This window comes from Spinacia oleracea, chromosome 6 (assembly GCF_020520425.1).
Source record: "Spinacia oleracea cultivar Varoflay chromosome 6, BTI_SOV_V1, whole genome shotgun sequence".
Lineage (NCBI taxonomy): Eukaryota > Viridiplantae > Streptophyta > Magnoliopsida > Caryophyllales > Amaranthaceae > Spinacia > Spinacia oleracea.
In genome coordinates, this window is record NC_079492.1 from 147,925,656 (window position 1) to 147,943,873 (window position 18,218).

An 18,218-nucleotide genomic window follows, 5' to 3' on the forward strand; every position below is an offset into this window, starting at 1 on the left:
CTTTCCCCTCTCTTTTATAGATTTCATTCAATTATAATTAAAAAAAACTACAAAAGATGTCAATCCACCAGGCGGCAATTTTTGTACTTCTCTCAAAGATATATATTTTTCTAGTCGAGAATGATGCACGTAATAGTAATACAACATTTTCAAAACATGAAAAATTATCAATTGTATTTTTATAGTTGTTATTATAATAGAAACTGTGTATTGCATACCACCGAATTATTAGTTGTAACTAGTATTTGGCCCCAGATGATACCCCGGATTATAATGTGAATAGCAATTAATTATATTTCTTAACGAAATTATGTTTGGAAATATTTACAAAATACTTTTTTTGTAATATATTAACATTAATTTTACAAAGAAAACACGTAAAAGGTCATAGTTTAATTGGATAATAGTCTAGTGTTGATTGTTGAAATATGAGATCACACGTTTAAATCTTATGCAAACCACATCTCATAGATTGAAGGATAGAGAGCGCCACGTGGCATGTAAACGTTTGTAACAATTTTTTTTTACGATGTTTGATTTTATTATGTGCCTAGTAATTTCGAACCCTTAAGCAAAGAATCCTGGCACCGCCACTGCTCACCTCCTTTATCACCCATCATTATCACTCCTCTCTCTTACCTTATTTCTTTATTATTTTCTCACTCCTTTATTTATTATAATCTCTTACACCCAATCATTTCTCTTACACCCAATCATTACACTTATACCCATACAAACCAATATTCCAATTTTCTTAAAAACCACACCAGATTCCAAATGGATACATCAAAAAGAAATGGAGGGAGTACTACAATACTATATAATGCATGGGATGAAAAAAAATTAAATTAAAATAGTATCAACAATCGGGAGAGCTGTATTTGCAGTGGATCGGACGGCGGGCAATCATAGTGCCGGTAGTGAGATTATATGAATAATGCGTAAGTTTAACCATGATGTCCTTGCATAAGATGTTCATAGTGCACACATGAACAGTAACAGGAGTTCTACTATCTCCCCAGTTAGTCCAGAATGGACCGGTAATATTAATCGCAAACTTCAAATCATCTTTGCTTAAAACATCCTTATAAATAATAGAATCATGGACGATGATAAAGGTCGCAAGTTGCGACAACATTTAGTTGTCGCAATCTTACGTGTCGCAGTTTAATTGGTACATATAGGCGCCACGTAGAATACACGTCATTATAATATTTTTACTATCAATGCAATATTTCTACTATGAAATATGTAAATAAGGTAGTCGATATGAATAAGGAAACAAATTAGAATATTAAGATTTTCCTACTTTTTTTTTATAACAAGTATAATAGATAATATAAGTTAAATATTTTAATTTCCAATTTAAATCATGACACATAAGCATGCTATGTCATCATTGTGACACGGCTATAATGGTCGCATGTTGCGACCTTTATCATTTTCGTAGAATCATTAGCAAGACTCATGCTTAGTTTAATCTCCTTGACTTGGTCCTCCTTTTCTTGGTGATAGATGAACTTGTGTTTTTTCGAGACGACAATAGAGTCGCTAGGGTACGAAAGCAAGACACGAAGGGACCTAAATTGTACGGGTACCCTGTTCTTTACAGAAAGAGTTAAGTTGAGATTTATAGCATTGACGTCATCGGTTGATCCGTTGTAATTCGATGACGACACTATGACGACGGGATTCGGATACACCTCTAGAGAATCGACTTGGAATTTGAACGGAGTGAGGTCGATGTCGGTGATGTCGCCTATCGCCAAAAACGTTATACATAGACCAATAATAATAATCACGGTCATGACTTGGAGTACACGTTTCGTGGTTGGTGTTAAACATGTTGGAAATCCTAGTGAGAAAACAAAAGAAAATGAGTGGGAAAATGTGGGAATATGAAAAGTCCCACATAGGAAAAACACAAACCATATTCAATGTTTATATTTGGGGGTTTGAGGGAAACATTTGTTTAAGAAAGCATGTGAGTGGCATGGGTGGTCACAACACGCGCGCGCGCGCCGGGCTGGGCTCGGCCTTGGGCCTTGGCGAATGCGGTTCGCGGGCGTGGGGTGGGTTTTGTGGGCCGGGGTATTCTTTTTGGTCAAGGGCGGTTTGATTAAGTCAGAAGACTTAATCAACCCACTAACTTTGGAAACTGCTCCATTAATCACGTCATTACCCTGGAGGGCAACCGCAAGTGTTCTACTGCATCGGAGGCAGTGGTCCGGCCACGGCACGACAATCGTTTCAGTTCGTATTACGCAACATCCAGTTAAGTCGTTCCAATTACTTATTTAGCTAACAAAACATTCACGTGCCATTGTGATTGGTGTGAAGGAAATAGATGAGATTGATCACTAATTAAAACTTTTTTGAGTAAATAATAACTCATATGCTGATATCAATATTTATAGGGAACGTATTATGTACTGATGAAGTATATTGGGTTCTAGTAGGTTTAGGAAACTCGAGTTGTATTGGTTTAGGAATCTAATACTCCCTCCGTATTTATTTAAATAGATTATTTAATTAAATAGTGGGGTTGATAAGTTATTAAAAATGGCAAGTGTATCTCTTAAATAAATACGTCCGGAAAAGGCAAGTGTATCCCTTAAATAAATACAGAGGGAGTATAATCCTAAACTAACACAACTCTAACAAACTGCAATATAATCAACTTGAACAGTATAGGACTCTTACTTTTGAGTCTTTACTAACAGGGGCGGATCTTTGTTGTGGCTGGGGGGCCTGGTCCCGGCCGAAAAATTTTATAGTGTATTTTTAGTTACGGCCCCCCCTCAAATTTTTGTATAATTGTATAATTACATAGTATAATGCTTAATTTTTGTCTACCGATCCCCTTCGTAAAACCGTTGAAGGTCCGCCATGGTTTACTAACACAAACTAAAACAAGTCATAGGAGTTGTTAAGATAAGATAGAATTAGAACAGTTAGAGTACAAGTAGTACCCTAATGTGAGTAGAATTATATTATGTATAGGAGTAGTACGTAGAGTTTGAGCAAGGAAACTATAACTTACGGAATATGTACAAGTACTATATATTTTGGGATGCAATCCTAACACTTTAAAACATACAAACTTCAAGTTACTATTGCAGCAATAGTGTGCTGTCGATTTTGCCCCCACCTTTCAACCTTAATTACTGGATTTTTCCATGACGTTGGATGGTGCCACGTGTTCCATCAGCCATCTGCCTGGTTTGCTCCTCTTTGTTTTCCCTTTCTCTTTCCTCGACTGAGATCTTCTTCCCCTTCCATTTTCTAGAAACCCTAGCTCTATCTCCGCAATCTCCACAATCTCCATCGCCCCCTTCACCTATCTCCTTCCATCATCCTGGATTTTCAGATCGTCAATCCCCGTTTTTCTTCAAGAGGATGTTGTTTTATGGTGATCAAAGGCCACGTTCGAGGATTTTGAGAAGGAGTCCGACATTGATGCATTCGAATGTGATAATCGATTGTTTTCTATGGTTTTGTTATTAATTTTGCTATTTTTGGTCAGTTTAACTCACTACCTCCTTCATTTCAACCCTAGCTATCCGCTCTCATGTGACGAATCGGTTGATTCTTAATTCGCCTCTTCAACAATCAGCACCCAGGTTCTTCATGATTATACTCTCTCAAACAAATTCTCCGCTGCGAAAACCGTTTGAACCCTCGAATCTCAGGTCTGAGTTTTTATTTTTAATTAGTGTATACGTATATGACATTTTAATTCATCAATTAAGATAATTTATTTGGTCTATTTCCAGTGATTTTGAATTTAGGGTTCTTATTTTTATCTCTTTTCTAATTCAATTTCATTAATGTTTTGTTTTATAGCGTTGTGATTTTAAGGTTTCTGAGATTTTAAGCTTGTAACATTTTCCTACTTCATTTATTTTTGTTTGGGTGCAGGTATTGGGGAATCTAATTGGCAATGTCAGGTTAGAGTTTATTACTTTTCTTTTGGGATTTATGGTTGAATTTTTGCCTCATTTTTTCTTAACTATAGGGGTTTATAAGATAACGTGTAGCTGGATTTTGTGTAGTTGAATTATGTAAATGAATATATATTATACACAATGAACGCATATTTTCTCCTCTTCAATCTTTGAGTTTTGGATATTTGGATTAGCTTATGATTTTCGTTAGTAATATTTGATTATCCAGTTGTTAAATTGTTTAGTAGAACTGGTAGCACGTAGGAATTGTCATATCTTTCAAGTGTTTAAATAATTTGATCCATTATGTTAATGTCGATTGTCAATTCGACTTTAAGGACGGAAGACTGAGATTTGATCATTGGGAGGAACTTTTTCTTTGCATATTATATACGGGCGAGTTCAAAAAATAGTGCTGAACATGTTGATCAAATAGATGTAAGGTGTTTTTGTTAGGTTATGATACATATGACATTTACATAGATCATGCGGAAACAACCATTAACCCAGGAAACATATTATTTACACATAATCATATAGCATAATTAGATGCATACTCTTTGTTGCGTGTCTTCCCTAGCTGCGCCCGAACCGAACAAGAACAAGTCTTTTAGGACTCCAAGTGTCGTCCCTCCGTAGATAGTCCACAGCACGTCCGGATCCGCCTTAAGATTGACCAACTAGAACCGCCCTTAAGGTACTAGAAAATTCGGCACTTTTATGAGCAAGATGTGTTTTAATTTTCTCTCAAAAAACTCACTTTTGAATACTTTGAAACTTGTGTATAAATTATGACCCCTAGGCCTTTATTTATAGAGTTATGGAAAAGGAATCGTAATCCTAGTAGGATGCGAATTAATTAGAATTAGAATCCTACATGAATTCTATTTAATTAATTTATCCAATTAGGAATAGACATTTAATCATACACTGACTCTTGCAGATTCAGGAATCATGCATGAGCACAAACTCACACACACACGGCAGCCACAAGGGCTGCCCATGCGTGTGCGAGCAGCAGCCCACGCAGCAAGGCCCACGCATCCGTGGCCCTTGGCGCGCGCTGGGCCTGCCTTGCGGTAGGCCTGGGCGCTGCCTTGGCTGGGCTTGTGGCGCGCATGCTTGCTGGGCGATGGCCCCGGCTTCGTGCTGGGCCTTCGTCCGGCAAGCCTCGTCCGATGCTAATTCGTACGATACGCTTCCGATTAAATTTCCATTTCCGGAATCTATTTCCGATACGAACAATATTTAATATTTCCGATTCCGGAATTAATTTCCGTTTCGAACAAATATTTAATATTTCCGTTTCCGGAATTATTTTCCGATTCCGGTAATATTTCCGATTCTGACAATATTTCCGTTTCCGGCAATATTTCCGATTCTGGTAATATTTCCATTTCCAATAATATTTTCCGATACGTACCATGTTTCCGTTTCCGGCAACATCTACGACTTGGATAATATTCATATTTCCGATACGATCCATATTTCCGTTTCCGGCAATATCATCGTTTCCGGAGTATTCATTTCTTGCCTGTGACGATCTTAGCTCCCACTGAAACCAAGATCCGTCGGTTCCGAATATTCATAGATGGAGTATTTAATGCCATTAAATACCTGATCCGTTTACGTACTATTTGTGTGACCCTACGGGTTCAGTCAAGAGTAAGCTGTGGATTAATATCATTAATTCCACTTGAACTGAAGCGGCCTCTAGCTAGGCATTCAGCTCACTTGATCTCACTGAATTATTAACTTGTTTAATTAATACTGAACCGCATTTATTAGACTTAACATAGAATGCATACTTGGACCAAGGGCATTATTTCCTTCAGTCTCCCACTTGTCCTTAGGGACAAGTGTGCATTTCCTAATTCCTTTGTCGCTCGATGCTTGCTCTTGAACATAAGGTAAGAGTTGTCATCCTTATTATGTCCAGAGGTGTTCCTCGGTTTCAGAGTTCAACTGATCAAATAAACAGATAATCATAGCCTATGATTCATCCGAGCACGGCCATGCATTTCACAGTTTCTAGCTCTCCGAGTGGCCTTGTACAACTTTTAAGCATCTCTTCCCGATTTATGGGAGGACAATCCCAATCTTGCGATCTTGAGATTAGACTTCGTTTGATAGGTGATTACCTGAGCGTTGCCTTTATAGCCTCCTTTTACGGTGCGACGGTTGGTCAACGTCAAAGCAACCAGTTCTCAAACAAGTAATCTCAAATCACTCAGGTATTGAGGATTTAGTGTCTAATAATTTAATGAAATTTACTTATGACAGACTTTCATCTCTTACAGTAAAGTTTCATAGGTCTTGTCCGATACTAGTCTTCCCAAAGTAAGTATCTATGCAAATGATTATGACATTGCCATGTCCACATAGTTCAAGAAACAGAACTACTAGTCATCTTGCATTCTAATCGTCTAACGTTTTCTATGCGTCCAATTTTATAGAAAACTCCGATTAGGGACCATTTTCAACCTTTGACATTCAAGTTCACTTGATAGACATTTCTTAGTCACAGGACTGGTCCTGACAGTCTATCTTGAATATATCGTCAAATTGAAGGGACTCATCATTTAATACTAAACCAAGATTAAATGGAATATGAAAATACATTTCATATATGATAAATGTTCAACCCAAATGTTTTATAACCATGGGCCTCAAACCCATCTTCTAAAACAATTCATGGAATTCAAAGCTATGCTTGATTTCCAGTGCTACAACGTGAGTGTTGCTTCTCACTTGTTGCATAGGTTTAGTTATCATGCTTTGCCAATCTTAATATCCTTTTCATCGAATGTTCTTCGAGATATGATGATAAGATCTTTTCGAGTTTGTTTATTATGTGATCTAGTCTTTCTTACTTCGATGGTGGTTTTACTCATTTTGCAATGAAGAACCATCAAGTTAGCAGACGTTTTTCTTGCTTCAAGAGTGGTTCTACGCATTTTTCAATGAAGAACCATCAAGCCAGCAGATAGGTGATCTACTCAAGTTCAGTGAAGAACTTTAAACAACCCTGTTTTATTGCTTCTTAGGCAATAATCACTTTTACTTCAACTGTATAGGTTGCTAGTGATGCTTTGTTTGGATTTACCTATCCAAGTAGTTCATAGATATGTGGAAGACTCTCCAACTATATCTTAGAACATAGAAATTATTATTTTAATTTCCCACGCAACAACTCATGGTCTCCAATCCATGTTGCCATTTCAAAACACGATGCTCTATAGCTCGTCCTTATCAATGGTTAACTCCAAAGGGTCTTGCTTGATCCTTTGCCAGTGTTTATGCGTGTAGCATCAATATTTAGCATATCTTTATTTCCTTGAATCAAGAACTATTCCTATGTACCTTTTCAAGTACCATAAGTATTCTTGATCTCAATCTAGTTGATCTTTACTTAGATCAATAGAGATTGGTATATGTTCGTCATGGCTAAAGTCATACGATACGTTTTTGGCGATCCTCATATTATATCATACATGATAAATTCTTTTGCAGAATAATTCCCAATTGAATTCTATTCTTGTAACTTTAGCTCATCTAGTTTTAGTAGATACTAAATCCAGCTAAATTCTTTGACATATAATATAGGTTTAAGAATCTTACTTAGATTCTTTGATGTTTAACTTAGTAAATGCTTATACATAGTTCAAACATCCTTTACTTAGATTTATTCACATGGGTCGAATATCTCCAATGGAGACTTTCGTGTTTGATTTAGTAAATGCCATTACTTAATCCAAAACAATATCATAAGATCTTTGTAAATAGATCTTAATACCCAGTATGTACTAAGTTTCGCCATGGTCCATTATTGATGAATAATCTCAAATCTAAGTCATTAGCATTTGAATGTTATTTCACAATAGAGAGATATGTGTGTGATACACATAGGACCAAATAAGTTTTTATGTACTCCCACTAAACTTCTTATACATCTATAAGAATCATGTATATTTTATGAAACTAAAATGCTTATTAGCTTCACTTAAAATACAGTTCCAATTCCCAATTGCTTGCTTAAATCTGTACTTAGATTTTATAAGCTAGCTTTCCTTTTCAAGCATCTATTTGGATCCACAAATCCTATGACATGCCATGTACATAGTTTATTCCAACATTTGATTGAGGAATACTTTTGTCATCCAATTGCCATATTTACCAATATGCAATCATTGCTTGATTTATAGACTTGAGCATTACGATTATGCATGAGGTTTCAACACAATCCATGCCATGAATTTGCTTGTAACCTTTTAGCAACTAATCTAGCTTTGTGTTGTGAACACAATTTCATGTTTGATGGTTTTTATCCTTAAAACAGACTTGCAACCAATAGGTGTGAAACTATTCTTGCAAATCAATAAAATTTCAATTTTGTCATCAAAACATTGAGTATGTTTTATGGCCTCTAACCATTTAAAACATTTGAGTCTATATATGGCCTCTAACCATTTTAGGGAATCTGGGTTTCGTCATAGCTTTCTTACAGGTCACAAACTCATTAATCTACATGATAATAGTTTGACTGTAAGTTGTAGGTTTCTTCACTATCTAATAGAAGAATTGCATAGTTTCAGTGACCTGAACTCTATGCCTACTTTGGGTATAGAACATCAAACAAATAGAATATCAATAGCCACTTAAAAGTCCTTTGAATATTCTGTTCTCCTTGAAGCACTTGTAAAGTCTTCTAAGAGATGTCTATTCTTTAAAAGCCACTTCTAAAGTCCTTAAAGAATACGTTCGGGTTTTCTAAAGCACTTCGAAAAGCCTCCGGAATGTCCGTTTATGTTTGTTGTTCGCCTCGAAAACTTTCGAGGTCTATTTTCTCCCACTTGTCATTTTGGAAACGAATCTCCAAAAGGACATTATTTCGAGCAAACAAACATTATGTTCTCAAAAATTCGTGGTAGAAACAATACCCTTGTGTCTCATTTGAATAAATCACAATGAAACATATATCTAGACTTGGGCCTTAGTTTGTTGAATAACAAACACTAAGCTCCCACTGAGTTTAGCAACTCTTTAGATATATATAATTGAAAAGATATCCTGAAATTACTTTTCAATAGCTTTGACGAATTTGGTTTAGTTTGGTGGTAGTTGAGCATTTTGTTTTAGAAATTATAGGAAAAGTTTTTATGATTCATCATTGATCGAATCAAGTACTAATTGACTTCGATTATTCCAACTACGATATGCCATATCTTATGGACCTAGATTGTGAAATTACAACACACAATCATTGATGATCATATTTGGTCTCAAGTAATCATCAACATGATCTAACCTAGATCTTTATGATTTCTTGCCAAGTGGATTTTATACTTCTGAATCTTTGAACTAGCCAAACAGATTCAACTTATATCACATTTGAGTAAATAAACCTACATTTACTCAAATCCATGCGAAATAATAAAGTCATAAAATATTTCTTTAGCTTTGAACTCTATTGTCTAGGCGTTCTAACAATAGTTCACATCTTTTGTTACTTTCAACAAGTAAGACTAGCTTGTCTTAAGTTGATCTAGAAATCAACCAACTTTCAAAAGTCCATCAAAATAGAGCTTATGAATGTTAACTTGTTGATATGGTCTAAGCAACAATGCCAAAGATTTAATGGAACTCAAATCAAGGGTTTGATTTGAACCTAGTAAAGTTCTTTAAAGAGTTGTTTGTTTTAATCAAGCATATTGACTCAACCAGTAATTGACCATTTCATTCAAATAAACAAACAAACAAGCATTGTTTTTGTTCTTCTGAATGTGAGTCTTTCTGTGTTTGAAGCAGAAATTTAGGTATGCTGATTATGGAACAAAATAGCCATTAAGTTCCAGCCTTTGAAAGGACTTAAAACAAACTAGATGACCCTACAACTAATGTAGCATTGCCATGCTTCATTTCCCACTTGTAGGTCATTAGTGTATCCTAGCTTCCATTGTTTGAGTTATTACCGAAGTAAGAACCTCAAGCGGTATATGATACCAAGGAAGTTTGATTGCTAGGTCACTCCTCTTTAAACATAAACTTATAGGTAGAAACGGAATCGTAAATTCCTTTCATATGTTCCTTTGTTTTCCTATTTCTTGTACCCTTTCTTATAGTCTTAAGAATTGAATTCTTTAGTGTTGACTTTTATACTTTGTTAGATATGTCCAATGTCACCAACAAGGTTCTTTTCCATTTTAATTTATGTTGAATATTCTGTTTCAACTAGATGATCTTACAAGAAGCTTCTAAAGTTCTCTAAGCATCGATCTATTCGAATGTCTAGGGACTAGACTCATTCGAGAATTAAATGGACAAAGATATTAGGTTGTTAACCATTGGTAAAGCTGAGCGTTTAAGCTCAATGCTTTATGATCTCAAAACTACGTTGTATTTTGAATTCACAAGCACCAATCGGTTTTCCATTCGACTTTGATACTCGAAAACAACCATAAAAGTCGATATAAGAAACGTACATTTTAAATTGCTCACTTTTTCTCATTTCCGTGAATCGTTCTTGGATTCACTACCAATCGAGGAAATTTACTGTTACCTTTCTAAAAGGATTTATTGCAGTGCAAGATATTTAATTATAAACAATAATTAAAACATACATTGAAGCATGCAAAGTCTAAACATTTATCATGAATAATAACTTGAAATTAAAGCAACCATGCAATTCAAACAAGTTATTAGCATTTTATTCGAATTATGTGTTCCGGCAGGTGTGAATAAAATGATTCCAAGACCCTAAAATCATTGAAGAACTAAGCACAGTTTGTCGACTTAATCCTAGAACATCTTAGGTAAGCAAAAGCCTTTTGCTAATAGTCTAGAAACTATTCTTGGTTGATAGGTACGTCTAAGAACTTATTAGGTAAACCTATCGAATTTGCCACGACATAAAAGGACTCCTTACTTATATCGTTGAGTTTCACCAAAACTAACATGTACTCACAATTATTTGTGTACCTTGCCCCTTTAGGACCAATAAGTAACACCTCGCTGAGCGAAAACTATTACTAGATTGATGTAAAGGATATCCAAGCAAGTGTATATTTTGGCATGGCACCTTTTAACTCAATTTTTAAGTTTGGAACTTAAGGCTCTTACTATGTTGGTTAGATTTTAAGTGAACTAAAATCCTTAATCATGCAACATAATCAAGCTTTTGATCTCATGCATTTTAAGACATATTTAAAGCAATAAATAACTTAAAACATGCATAAGATATTTGTGATCTAGTATGGCCCGACTTCATCTTGAAGCTTTGACTTCAAAGTCCGTCTTGAAAATCTCCGTGGGAGGCACCATTTTCTTCAAATAGGATAAGTTATAATTAATTACAACTATTTGATGGTACGCAGACCATATTTGAATTAAAAAACAACTTTGGTACTTTAGACCAATTACATTCAAATTAATGGTACGCAGACCATATTTTCTATCCTATTTAGGGCCATACTAGTCACTTCATAACCTGCAAAACAGTACATATACAATATATACCATTCACCCATTCATTATCATGAATGGCCCACATAGCTGGTTAGTAAAACACATTATGCATCACGTAAACATTTGCAGCAATTAATCAAGGGCACCAATAATCTACCAATTATTCAGTCCTTATTAATTCTAATCAAGTTGTTTTAACCTTAAGGATTTGTAGACCTAATCAAGAGTTTATGACTAAAAAGCGCTCCCACTCAAACCAATAAATTCATATGCTTTACTAATTTTAAACATAAAATTGTATTTCTAGTCTAACCGGAAACATACAAATTTAATTAAAATTTAAAGCTCATATAAATTTATAATTGAATCCAAAAATTTAATTTAATTTCAGTCGCATTTAAATTAATTCATGATTTTAATTTTAGTAAAATAATTAGAATAAATTCCATTTATTATAATTATAATATTCAAAATTAAAACCCAAGAAATTAATTCAAATTATTAATTTTAAAATTAATTAAAATTACGTGAACTGAAATTTTCAAATTAAACATTCAAAACGATCTAATCGTAACGCAAACACCCTACGCGTTGCACGCCCATGGGCCGTACGCACACAGCCATTGCTGGCCATGTGCGCGCAGCCCATGCGCTCGTAGCATAGCTGCTGCTGTCCCAACGCAAGCCTCCGCATAGCGCCCATCGCACGCGAGCTATCGCTCGCAGCGCGCGCGCGCGAGATCGCTCGCTGGGCGCGCGACATCGCTCGCTGGGCGCGCGACATCGCTCGCTGGGCGCGCTGGCTCGCTCGCTGTGCGCGCGAGCCATCGCTCGCTGGGGCGCGACATCGCGCGCTGTGCGCGCGAGCCATCGCTCGCTGGGGCGCGACATCGCTCGCTGGGCGAGCGACATCGCGCGCTGTGCGCGCGAGTAGTGCTGGGCGCAGCGCTCGTGGCACGCGAGCTTGCGCTCGCTGCGCGCGAGGCTGCGCGCACTTGTGCGAGGCAGCGCGCGTTGTGGCGCAGCTCGCTTGCTGCCCACACGCGACTGCCTTGGCTCGCCCCTCGCCCATGCCCATTCGTTCATTGCTCGTGGCACACGACACAAGGCAGGGCTGCTGCCTTGCGCTCGTGCACTACGCCCTTGCTCATTGCATTCGTGCCGCACGGGCGACGAGCTCCCTTGCTCGTCGTCGCATGCCCGCATTATACAATACCCTTAAGGGTAACACGAAGCGTCCATTGCTTCGTGCGTGCAAGTTATTTGAACGAATCGCATAAAATTTAAAATTTATATTTAAAATTAATGACAAATTAATAAATATTATTAATTTCATAATTTTAGGGCGAAAAAATCGAAAATTTATTATCCAATTGATTTCCGATTGATATGGATTCAAGTCTAGGTCATAAAAATTTAAAATTTATCGTAAATTTACAATTTTTATGGTGGTTTTTAATCATAGGTTTCTAATTAAATTACAATTAATTATGAAAATCAAATTAATTCTAAATTATTCTAGTTTTCAACAAATTAATCATAATTACAAATTAGATTGCATAATTAACAAGACTAGGCATTCAAACTTGTTAAACATATGCAGTAGGTCAATCAAAAATTCAAGATTTATCAACAGGAATCGCAAATATTTAATTTAACATCTTAAATTTACGAAATTTTGCATTCGAAAAACTAAAACCTTCGAAAAGTCATAGTTAGGCTTCGAATTTGAGAATTCTGGGTTCGGCAGAAAAAACTATTTTTGTCAAAATTTTAGAATGCCTTTTACATGCGGAATTGACACAAAAATCACTCAATTCGGATGAGTAATGAAGAAACTGCCGAAAAACTGCGTACGTATAATTAAATAAACGCAATTTGCAATTAATTAACAATTACGAAAATTAATCACCCCTTTTAATTCTTGCAAATTTGTAATATTTAACCATGTTCATGCAATTTAGATTATGAAAATAATAAGGGGCTCGTGATACCACTGTTAGGTTATGATACATATGACATTTACATAGATCATACGGAAACAACCATTAACCCAGGAAACATATTATTTACACATAATCATATAGCATAATTAGATGCATACTCTTTGTTGCGTGCCTTCCCTAGCTGCGCCCGAACCGAACAAGAACAAGTCTTTTAGGACTCCAAGTGTCGTCCCTCCGTAGATAGTCCACAGCACGTCCGGATCCGCCTTAAGATTGACCAACTAGAACCGCCCTTAAGGTACTAGAAAATTCGGCACTTTTATGAGCAAGATGTGTTTTAATTTTCTCTCAAAAAACTCACTTTTGAATACTTTGAAACTTGTGTATAAATTATGACCCCTAGGCCTTTATTTATAGAGTTATGGAAAAGGAATCGTAATCCTAGTAGGATGCGAATTAATTAGAATTAGAATCCTACATGAATTCTATTTAATTAATTTATCCAATTAGGAATAGACATTTAATCATACACTGACTCTTGCAGATTCAGGAATCATGCATGAGCACAAACTCACACACACACGGCAGCCACAAGGGCTGCCCATGCGTGTGCGAGCAGCAGCCCACGCAGCAAGGCCCACGCATCCGTGGCCCTTGGCGCGCGCTGGGCCTGCCTTGCGGTAGGCCTGGGCGCTGCCTTGGCTGGGCTTGTGGCGCGCATGCTTGCTGGGCGATGGCCCCGGCTTCGTGCTGGGCCTTCGTCCGGCAAGCCTCGTCCGATGCTAATTCGTACGATACGCTTCCGATTAAATTTCCATTTCCGGAATCTATTTCCGATACGAACAATATTTAATATTTCCGATTCCGGAATTAATTTCCGTTTCGAACAAATATTTAATATTTCCGTTTCCGGAATTATTTTCCGATTCCGGTAATATTTCCGATTCTGACAATATTTCCGTTTCCGGCAATATTTCCGATTCTGGTAATATTTCCATTTCCAATAATATTTTCCGATACGTACCATGTTTCCGTTTCCGGCAACATCTACGACTTGGATAATATTCATATTTCCGATACGATCCATATTTCCGTTTCCGGCAATATCATCGTTTCCGGAGTATTCATTTCTTGCCTGTGACGATCTTAGCTCCCACTGAAACCAAGATCCGTCGGTTCCGAATATTCATAGATGGAGTATTTAATGCCATTAAATACCTGATCCGTTTACGTACTATTTGTGTGACCCTACGGGTTCAGTCAAGAGTAAGCTGTGGATTAATATCATTAATTCCACTTGAACTGAAGCGGCCTCTAGCTAGGCATTCAGCTCACTTGATCTCACTGAATTATTAACTTGTTTAATTAATACTGAACCGCATTTATTAGACTTAACATAGAATGCATACTTGGACCAAGGGCATTATTTCCTTCAGTTTTGTCCAGTACAAGATTATAAGCTCATTAGAACGCTTATATAATCTAGAATTTATTCTATTAATAATGATGAGAATGTGACTTTCTTCGTGTAGACCAAGCTTTATTTTTTTTTAAAGTAGATTATGAGGTAGAGGCTCTCACATATATCCTATCTCTTATTCTTTGCAGTGAGAAAAGCGACGAGGATAATGCTTCTCTTAAAACTTTGCGAGATGCAAGTATGAAAACAAGGATGGTAAAGGAAGCATATGACATCGAGAAGCATCATATATAGTGGATAGAAGGCTATGGTAAGTTGTATATAGTTTGTAACTATTGTAAGTGTGGAATTATCAATCAATATTCCGTTTCTTTTATCTTGCTTCGCCTCATCAATTTCATAAGTTCCTCCGAGAAAGCACATAAAGTTTATACAGGGGATGGGAAAAACCCATATATATGACTGTTCACTGCAAAATCCTTTTCCTTGTGTTCAAGTGTGGATACATGTAAGACTGTAGACTGTAGTGGACCAGACACGTTTTCTTAATGTGAAATAAAGAGTCTGGGTATCATAGATATTGATAGGCTTTGTAACTTTGTGTCAAGCTCGTGTTATTACTGTTCCCAAAAAAATAGTATTGCAGTATGAATTTAAGTCCTACTTTTGGAAGCTATTACACATGTACCATGAAATTTATGGTGTAGATCTATGGTATATATTGATGCAGTTTCAGAAAGTCATACTAAGTTATATGTGAATATTCTTACAATGTCTTTGTTTATGTATACGTTTTTTAAGACTATATAGTACGGAGTATGAAATCTGGGTTCTGATGGTTTGTATGCTTTTATTAGCAGATATATGTTCAACAAATGGCATGCCCAATAATGATGGACGGGTAACTATGAGAAGGTTATGGAATTGTACAATGTCCCGAGGCTTAGCCGTAACTCCTTTCCTCTTCTAACTCCCCCAAGATCTGAAAATGATAATAGCACTATCGTATGTCGCCCGACTTATTGCTTAAATATCATGTTATTAATGCTAAATAAACTACTACCTGTTGCAACTTGCAAGTTTTCAGTTCTTTACTAGCTTTTTCCTATTAGTGTAAACAGAATTAAAACTTTTCTTATAGATGTTACATCCTTTATCTCTAATTGTATCTAATGGGAATTGTACTTCAGAAAACATATTTGCAAAGATACATTTCAACCAAATGTACCCCAAAAGTAAAACAGTGAGGTTACTTGTTATTCTCCCCTGACTTGTACTCCTTGAAGTTGTAACTCCTTGTTCCTTTGCCGGATATCGTTTTTTTGTTACTGGCTTACTGCTTCTTGCCTTTTGTCTCTACGGTCTGGATCGACCACCCTAAAAAAACTATTGAGGTCATCAACTTAGTGAATGAGTATAGATTATTACAATTACTTTTTGATCATCGCCTTTTAATAAATAGATATAAGAGACTAACAGACAAACAAAATCACAATTTGGTGGGTTGTGTTTTGTATTGGTAAATATGCCCCCAATTTTTTTTGTCATTTTCCTTAAGAATAATGTCATTTGTCACTATTCTAGGTGTGATCATTTGTTGATTAATTTTCATCATCATTTCATGATCTGTAGGGTTTTGGAGTTGCGGGAAGCAATTCAAACGGACTGAATTCAGAGTGAGTAGTTGATTGTGTGTGAAAAGGTGAACAATTTCTCAATTTTATTTGTAGAAATGAAATTTTGTTTGTAACTTCATTGTTCCTTGTACAGAATTCTCTGGTTATAGACCTTATAGTAGCTTCAAATTAATTTAAGATGGCTGTCACTCTTTTGAATGCATATTTTGTTGTTGGCTTTATTTTGGCACTCAGTTTTAGTTATTCACATTTTTTCTTAGCTATTTATATGATATGCCAGAACATTCGGAGAAAGGAAGTTTTAGTAGGGGGATTCTGTTTACTGAACATTTAGCATCGATTCTGTTTACTTGAGTGGAAGCCTGGAAGAAGTTGTTGATGTTATATCTTTTGGGTTTTATCTTCTTTTACTTATTACAGAGTATCTGTTATGAGGAAAGCTGAGTCAAGATTTTCATAGGAATTCGAATGGAATTTGAGAGTTGTGTTAGAGCTTGTGCCTTTTTCTCAATGAAGAGTTTGGAACTTCCTATAACCCAATTTGACTGATAATACTTCCATTGTCACTGCTACATACTAGAATTGTTTTATCAATTTAACTATTCTGTGCACTAATATTTGAGAATCTTCTTTTCCCATCTTACTAAAGTTGATATATTTTCATTTTTGGCTTGTGATTTAGATGGGCGTGGCCATCCTATTTATGCAAAGGCTAGAATTTGTCCAACTTGTGGAGGGGTTGGGAGGGTAAGTTCAACTGGATTCACATATATGACCCTTTCTTATGCTTCTTATTCTAATCCAATTTTCAAGGCTAGTCACTTGCAAGTTTTCCTTATATGGAAGGAAACCTCTCCGTAAAATTGAGTCTACGAGTTTTCAAAATTACCATTTATTCAGCCCCCAAGCTTGAGCGTCCAAAGTATACAGCTCAGACCCAGCTTCTACATATGTTACTGGTTGGCCACTATATCAAGGTTTAGTTTCCAGAAAAATGTATTAATGATGATCAAATTACATATTTCAGTGTTAACTTTAACGTTACATGTGCTACTTTTTTATCCACTCGTGCAATATCCATGGAAAGCAAATGATTATCAATTTGTAACTTTTTCATATTAGATATTTAAAAAAAATGTAACTTTTTCATATTTCATTGTAGCTTTTAGTGGCAGATTCAGCATCTAAGCTAAGGTTGAACTCCAAACTTCTCTAGGTAGAGTTCTTGCTACCTTTAGCGGTGTATATAACTAACAAGCGATCTCTTTATTGATCATATTTCTACCTCCAAATTCTTATTTCAGGACTCAATAGTTGGTTTGGTAAATGGAAATCCAAAAGTTGTATGGAAGGCAGGCATGAACAAGCAATTATCCAACTATACAGTGAGTTTTTAGCCGAATGTTCCCCTATAAAGCGAGACTTAATCTTGTATCTTTAATAACTTGAGTGACCCTGACTCCCTGTGACTTGTTTGACTTGTGTTGTTGTGCACAATGTCACTGATATCTTTTATAAACTATTGTTAATCTTGGTCTTCAAGTACATACTATTAAGCTTGGTCAATTATATTAACTTGTCCATTCTTGTAGAGTTCAGCCATTTATATTAACTGAATATAATTTGCATAGTCAAAATTAATGAACAGATATCGAAAATTTTGAAACATCTGTGTTTAAGTGATCATCTCAATTTTTTCTTTGTAGCTGAATTTTACACTTTATTTTGAATATTTTTATTAATTGGCATTATGATTTGGGAAAATTATTTAAAATCCCTCATTTATCTCGACAAATTAATCGCA

At 36.0% G+C, this 18,218-nt stretch overlaps 2 long non-coding RNA genes across 3 annotated transcripts; both read left to right on the plus strand.

The window, feature by feature from the left end:
* The first annotated feature begins 3,200 nt into the window (after nt 1–3,200).
* Nucleotides 3,201–16,035, plus strand: LOC130463763 (uncharacterized). Its single transcript, XR_008923902.1, has 5 exons — nt 3,201–3,471; nt 3,560–3,692; nt 3,922–3,950; nt 14,966–15,087; nt 15,635–16,035. It is a non-coding gene; the product is annotated as an uncharacterized lncRNA (long non-coding RNA).
* Nucleotides 16,036–16,437: 402 nt separating this feature from the next.
* Nucleotides 16,438–17,814, plus strand: LOC130463764 (uncharacterized). 2 transcript variants are annotated; one of them, XR_008923904.1, is made up of 3 exons: nt 16,438–16,479; nt 17,577–17,630; nt 17,719–17,814. It is a non-coding gene; the product is annotated as an uncharacterized lncRNA (long non-coding RNA). The 2 variants fall into 2 exon arrangements; XR_008923903.1 differs by lacking the exon at nt 16,438–16,479 and adding an exon at nt 16,985–17,161.
* Nucleotides 17,815–18,218: the final 404 nt, after the last annotated feature.